The sequence below is a fragment of the Pygoscelis adeliae genome, unplaced genomic scaffold, assembly GCF_000699105.1.
Source record: "Pygoscelis adeliae isolate BGI_AS28 unplaced genomic scaffold, ASM69910v1 Scaffold79, whole genome shotgun sequence".
In the NCBI taxonomy this organism is placed as follows: Eukaryota; Metazoa; Chordata; class Aves; order Sphenisciformes; family Spheniscidae; genus Pygoscelis; species Pygoscelis adeliae.
In genome coordinates, this window is record NW_008825532.1 from 1928471 (window position 1) to 1935728 (window position 7258).

General features: G+C 49.3%; 1 protein-coding gene across 1 annotated transcript in view; it reads left to right on the plus strand.

The window, feature by feature from the left end:
* The window catches only part of FRMPD3 (FERM and PDZ domain containing 3), a 44263-nt gene that overhangs the window by 31724 nt on the left and 5281 nt on the right, over nucleotides 1-7258 (plus strand).

The window sequence follows — 7258 nt, forward strand, 5'->3', positions numbered from 1 at the left end:
CCCGCCAGTCAGCCACGGTTGCCACTGTCATGAGCACGCTCACACGCTCCCTAAAGACGTTGATCAATAAGTAAGCCAGCTACGAAAACCAACAAGCCAATGTGTGCCGGGCCATGTGCTAGTGGTTCTCAAATCGCATCGGTCTGGTGAGGATGCGTGTCTACAGGCCCACATCTACTGGGGTTTGCGATAGCCAAGACGCTCTTTTATCTCTGCAGATTGGATGGTTGTGTTGGTGGTGTTTTTGAAGGGTAAATTCATGCCCTGTCACAAGCTGTGCAACCAGCTCATCAGGGGTCTCAAGCAGCTGCTCTGCTTGCTCTCCCATGCTGGCTTGTCGGTGACAGTACTTGGGGGGCACAGTCACCCTGTCTCCATGCTAGTTTGGTTTCATGTGGTTCTGGGCCTCACTTGTGCAAAGACCTTTGTCACGGTGTATGGTGGGCCAGTGAGTTAGCAGGAACTGAGCTGAGATCTCCTGGCTTCACTTGGGCAGTTTGGAGCCAAACCAATGTCTTGCCACGTAAACAGCTCTTCTGCCTCCAGGGTCTTCCTGGCCCACAAATGCAACGTAATTAGCAGCAGAAGGGATCTCTGGGGTGCAAGTCCCTGCTGCTATGCTAGGGCTTGGGAAGTAGTCCTAGCATGAGCAGGATGCCATAATCCTGGGGCAGAGCTAGGTCACCCTAGCAGGCTCTACTTTCACAGCTTAGGCACCAATGCCCTAGTCCTGAGCACAGGTACTGCCTGTGCAAAAGGCGAGGGCTTAATGTGTGCGAGTAGGGAGGATCCAGGGAACAACAGGCCTGTCAGTCTGGCCTCAGTGCCAGGGAAGGTTATGGAGCAAATCATTTTGAGTGCCATCACATGGCACATGCAGGACAACCAGGTGATCAGGCCTAGTCAGCATGGGTTTATGAAAGGCAGGTCGTGCTTGACTAGCTTGATCTCCTTCTACCACAAGGTGACCCACTTAATGGATGAGGGAAAGGCTGTGGATGTTGTCTTTAGTAAAGCCTCTGACACCATTTCCCATAGCATTCTCCTGGAGAAACTGGCTGCTCATGACTTGGACAGGTGTACTCTTCGCTGGGTAAAAAACTGGCTGGACGGCCGGGCCCAGAGAGTTGTGGTGAATGGAGTTCAATCCAGTTGGCGGCCGGTCACGAGCGGTGTTCCCCAGGGCTCAGTATTGGGGCCAGTTCTGTTTAATATCTTTATCAATGATCTGGATGAGGGGATCGAGTGCACCCTCAGTAAGTTTGCAGACGACACCAAGTTGGGCGGCAGTGTTGATCTGCTCGAGGGTAGGAAGGCTCTGCAGAGGGACCTGGACAGGCTGGATCGATGGGCCCAGGCCAACTGTATGAGCTTCAACAAGGCCAAGTGCCGGGTCCTGCACTTTGGCCACAACAACCCCATGCAGCGCTACAGGCTTGGGGAAGAGTGGCTGGAAAGCTGCCTGGCGGAAAAGGACCTGGGGGTGTTGGTCGACAGCCGGCTGAACATGAGCCGACAGTGTGCCCAGGCGGCCAAGAAGGCCAACGGCATCCTGGCCTGTATCAGAAATAGTGTGGCCAGCAGGAGCAGGGAAGTGATAGTGCCCCTGTACTCAGCACTGGTGCGGCCGCACCTCGAATACTGTGTTCAGTTTTGGGCCCCTCACTACAAGAAGGATGTTGAGATGTTGGAACGTGTCCAGAGAAGGGCAACGAGGCTGGTGAGGGGTCTGGAGAACAAGCCTTATGAGGAGCGGCTGAGGGAGCTGGGGTTGTTTAGCCTGGAGAAAAGGAGGCTGAGGGGAGACCTCATTGCTCTCTACAACTACCTGAAAGGAGGTTGTAGCGAGGTGGGTGTCGGTCTCTTCTCCCAAGTAACTGGCGAAAGGACGAGAGGAAATGGCCTCAAGTTGCGCCAGGGGAGGTTTAGATTGGATGTAAGGAAAAATTTCTTTACTGAAAGAGTAGTTAAACATTGGAACAGGCTGCTAAAAGGCATGTAGACATGGCGCTTAGGGCCATGGTTTAGTGGTGGACTTGGCAGTGTTGGATGGTTGGACTCAATGTTCTTAAAGGTCTTTTCCAACCTAAATGATTCCTTGATTCTATTATTCTATCTATGATCCCCTTCCTCTGCTGGATGGCTGTGTCCATGCTAGAGAGCCTGCAAGGAACCCAGATTGATCTTTGACCATTGCAAGCCAGAAGCTGGGCTAACAGCTGAAAGGAGATCTCTTTCACACCATTCTCCAGAGGTCAGTTCCGTGCCTCCAAGGCTCAGCCCAAGCCCTCTCCTATTTCCTTTCACCATGCCCCTTAGAGAGGAATGCCAGATCAGCTTTGTCTGTGAGACACAGCTTGCCCCCAAGCCAGGCAGTGCTACTGCCATCGGCCAAAGGAGCTGCCCTCCTTGCCAGGGCATTGGGGTCCTTTTCTTGTCTCCACCCCGACTGACTGCCATACGAAGCACTATTTAGTACTGTGTGATGGTTATTTATTTGGAGTTGGGGCTTTTGGATTATTTGTTTTTCACTTCCAGGTGAATGGTAAAATGATTCCCAATTGCTTCCCGTCGCACCCCAATGTTCCCCCCCTTCTCCCAGTCTAGCTTCTAGACCTAATCAATCAGACTGCCTTAATTGGTGCTTCACTGCAGTCACCCACCCTCCAAAACAGAGTGAGGAGAAAAATGCAAGGTTACACATTGCGTTGCCCTTACCCTGCCACCCACTGCACTTCACGCATGCATGGGGAGAGCGGGTCCTGCCGGGGTCCCTGTGCCTCTCCCCATCGCACCCACCTCCGGCTGGGAAGGGAGATCATGGCATCGGCCTCACAGCGCCAGGAGTGAGACCGGTTGTCAAATCCAGCCAGCGTGCCCCAGCACTTGGGGATGATCAGGGATCTCCGTACGATCAATCGCTTCCCATCTTTATTATTTTTATAAATACGCACATTCAAAATCTCTCGTTCTTCCATATGAGTTATGGAAATGCACAATGTGCTTTTAACATGCGCATCCTCTACAGAGTGCAATAACCTCCCCTGGCCCATGGCTGTCCCAGACTTTGGCCATTGCTGTCAGCAAGGCAGAGAGGATCCTGCTGTGGGGACAGCCTCCTGCTTTCAATAACCATGTAGCAAATATACAGTGGAAGAGCCAATTCAGATTTCAGTCCGTGGTGGGCAAAGCCTGTTATAATGCTGAAGGCCGACAGGGAGATGTGTTTTTCTTTTCCCCATGAATTATCTATTACGAAACTCTGAGTTTCTTCGAGCTCCCTGTTATGCCTATATCATTCCTCCATAAATCTCTCAGTCTAATACAGAGGAAAATTTTTTTATTGTCTGTATATAGTATATATAAATAAAAAATATATAAATTATATATATACACAAATTTATGTCTTGTTTTACAAACAAGAAAGATTAAATATATTAATCTTAATATCCAAACTAGCATTTGTGTCTTTTTTTAAGAACTTTGTGGAAATGTGGCTATTCTTAGCTGTACAAAACACTGTTTGTAAGCAAAACCCCCTATTTTTGTTGCTATAGAAATGCATGTATATGCCCTTCCCATACTGGAAGGGCACAGCACAAAGTCGCTGGACTCCACATCAGTTAAGTACCAGGCTATGAAGGAAGCCATGAAGCAGCAAAAATGCAGGTTTGAAATGAACTGTTTGACTTGGCAGAGTTTTGTGTTGTTAATGGGCGTTTTGGCTTAATTCCCCTGCCGGAGGGGAACGCCTCCAGCGGCTATCACCCCTTCACCGCTGGCACGGGGCACTGCGGCCGTGCTGGGGAAAGTGTGGTCCTCCTGGTGCCCGCAGGACACCCTCCTGCCCCTAAAGCAGGGGAGAGCCGGGACATCCTTTAATCCCCCTCTGTTGGCAAACTCCTGGCCCTTTGAGGTGAGCCAAGCTGAGTGCCCACTGACCAGCTCCAGTGCGTGCTTTCAACCAAGTCGCAGCCTCTGCCTGGCATTTGCTCTTCTGCCTGGGAAGAGGTGACAGTGTGCGACCTGCCATCAGTGGCCTGATGGTTCTGCTGCCCTGTGGGACTGCTCAGGTGTGTCTGCAGGGGAAAGCCCGGCAAAAGCATAATGCCAGACCCCGGGAGAAATCTGAGCAAGGCAAACAGTTTCCTAGCTACAGATGACATTTCCAATATCCCATTCCCTCTGGGGACACGTTTTGCCTGGCACAAAGAACTGCTATTTATCAGGGAGGAAGGCATTGATGTGTGCCCTCTATGTGCCCCAAAGCCTCCAGGAACTATAAAAGCCAAGTCTGATAAGGATCCAACACAAAAAAACTTAGGAACTGGGTCATTCTCTGTATGGGGGTTGAGTGTGTTCTCTAAAGCAAAGCCAGCAGCAGTTGAGACTCACACGTTCTCTGTGCCTCCAGGCTCGTTATTTTAATCTGCATCAAAGCATTTCCCATGCTGAACTAACTAACAATGACACTGAATGGGACAAATCCCACCTATTTATAAAGTTGGGTATGGATCAAAAAAATGGAAAAGCCAAGAGGTTTTCTAACAACCCCCAAAGCCTGAAAATATTATTGACAGGAGGCAGTTTAATCAGCAGTTTCAGAGTCGATGCTTAGTACCATCTAGTGGGCAATCAGCACCCCATCAGAAAGGAATTATTTCTTCACAGCACACTGTTATTATTTGTACAGCGATAGGTGCTCCAGGATCAGGCAAATGTCCTTGTGTGAAGGGAGGAGCTATACTGGTACATACCCGAGAAGGACGATGAAGCCCTGCCTTCATTATTGCTGTACTCGTCTTTTAGGAGCTGTCCCCGCAGCCTTACTCTGTTGGGCACTTGTAAATGCTATTAAAGGAAATGATCCAAGTAAAATGGTCTAGTTAATGTTTTTGAATTGCAGATTTTTCAAAAAACTGGATCTCAGTTACACAGCACAGAGAATTGAAAGTAAATATTTTTTTTCCCAATCTAGTTCCCATTTCACTGTCCATCTAGTTTATCTACCTGCAGACTGCCTTGTTCTCATTTAGCATCAGCATCTCTTCAGATTGAAGCCACCGTCACCCAGCAAGTTAAAACAAAGTATATGGTTCTCAGAAAAGGACAATATTGTTTTGCAGGTGTGTGTGCATAAAGATAAATCAATTTTTCCCCATGCCCTCCCACCAGAGCAATCTGCCTGAGGGTGGCAGGTTGTGTTCGCCCGCCCTTTAGCACCCTCTCAGAGCAGCGCCAGCGGTAACTGCCCTTCTCATACTGCCTTCGCCCTCAGTTTTCTTACATAGCATTACAGCTGGCAGAGATATCCTCCAGGGCCTTCATGGCTCCCATGAGCATTGCTCAGCCACAACACGCATTCGTGACCATCTGATGTCATTTCACTCCCACAGTCTGCTCCCTCCCTTAATCTTCTCTAAGTTATGTCCACTACCAAGAAGTCCTCACCAGGGCTCTATCAGTCACGATGGATAGAAAAGGAACAAAAATTGGGCCCTTGCTGGTCCCTCTAATACACATGAGAAAAACAGAAGACCTGGCTTTCAGGGGTTAAAGTGTCAAAAGCAGGAGCTGGAAAATTAGCAGACCTCAAGCAGTAGTCCCAAGATAGGTTTGGATAAAATTGCTTGTGTCTCTGTGGACTTTGCTGGTCATTGTCAGCTGGAGACAACAACTGGGCACCATGGTTTAAAGCACTTTGAACTCTAATCCCCACAGCATAGCGTCCGCATTCTCCTGTCGGGATTTCCATCCTCCCCAAGGTCCTGGCAACGCTACATAGGAATCGCAGCAGCCCCAGATACAACAGCAGGGCAAGCTGAGCAGCTGGGACCCACTGCTTGTTTTCATCACGTCCAAGGGAGCTGACAGTCAAATAGAAATGAGTAATATCTAAATTTTACCCTCATTTAAAGCACAGTGTCTGGATTCCTGTGTAAATCATCCTAACAAATTCCTCGTGTAGGCAGACACGGTGGAATTGGCTGGGACACCCATGGCTTTAATTGGACATGGAGAAGTCTGCCAGGGAAGACAGGTATCTCAGCTTATTTACATCACCCAACCTTATTTAGTATATATGAAAACAGTCCGTACACATGATAGGAAACTTTTCCAAAGGTTTTTGTGTCAGGCTATGTAATTTCATGTCAGGGCATGAGCAGACCGGGAACCTGCCCATGCCTCATCCTACTGCAGCCGCTGCACAACCTTCCAGCCCAGCTGAAATGGTGCCCCTTACTGTCACCTGCTCCCCAGACACAGAGTGAACAGGGAAGGTGTTTTCTGCCGCTGGACTATAAAGTCATTAAAAACCAAACACGCTGTGTTCAAAGTGGCAGAAATCCCAGTGCAGCCTCTCTGAAGTTTCTTGCACGTGCCACAGGCTGGGGACAGAGATGAAAGGGCTGGGGACGTGCACCAGGTCTACACACATGGTCCAGGACACTTTATAACGCTCCACTAAATTCCACTTTTGAAAAGCACCTTGGAAATACTCCTGAAGGTAATGAATATCCACCTCTTGCTAGACCAACAGGACTCCATCCTCATACTTTTGACTGGGCTCCTTAGAAAGGCACAGTAAAAATGCTGAGTAGAAAGATCAGGAACACAAAGGGACCAGTCAGGATCCTTTAAAGAGCTTTTCATCCTTAAGTCCATACTGTTTCTAGTGGAGACTTGAAAATAACATTTATTTCCCAAAGTTTTCTCCTTTTCCTGACAAATGGTGTGCTTTTTCCTGGTGGATGTGCTCTGGTTCAGCTACGTCCTGTGTAACTGGTAGCGTTTACAGCGCTACAGGCGAGCTTCATTCCGAAATACAACCCATCGGACCCAGTGGGATACCTGTGATAGTGATCTTCTCTACAAAGGGAAGAATAGGGGGTTCTTGTGTAGTCAGTAAAAGTTCAAACCGACGCGGTTCTTATTGCAGCCGAGTGGCTTTGAGTAGCAGAGAGAGGATTTACCTAAAAATGATGCCTGCAAAGCTGATGTTACAGGCAGAGGAGCGGGCAGAAGGCCAGCGGCCAGCAGAACCGCTCCCAGAAGCGGTGTCGGTTTTTCCGCTCCGGCACAGACCAGCCCCGGTCTCCGAGGTGTTCAGGGAGAGTCGGGGGAGGGGAGCGAAAGCCGGACGGGCCTAACGCGGGAGATGCAGCCCTTCTCAGCCTCCCACCCGTTCTCGGCCTCTCACCCCTCTTACGCCCTCAATTTTTCTCAGCCTCTACTTTCATTTCAGCCCCTCAGCGCC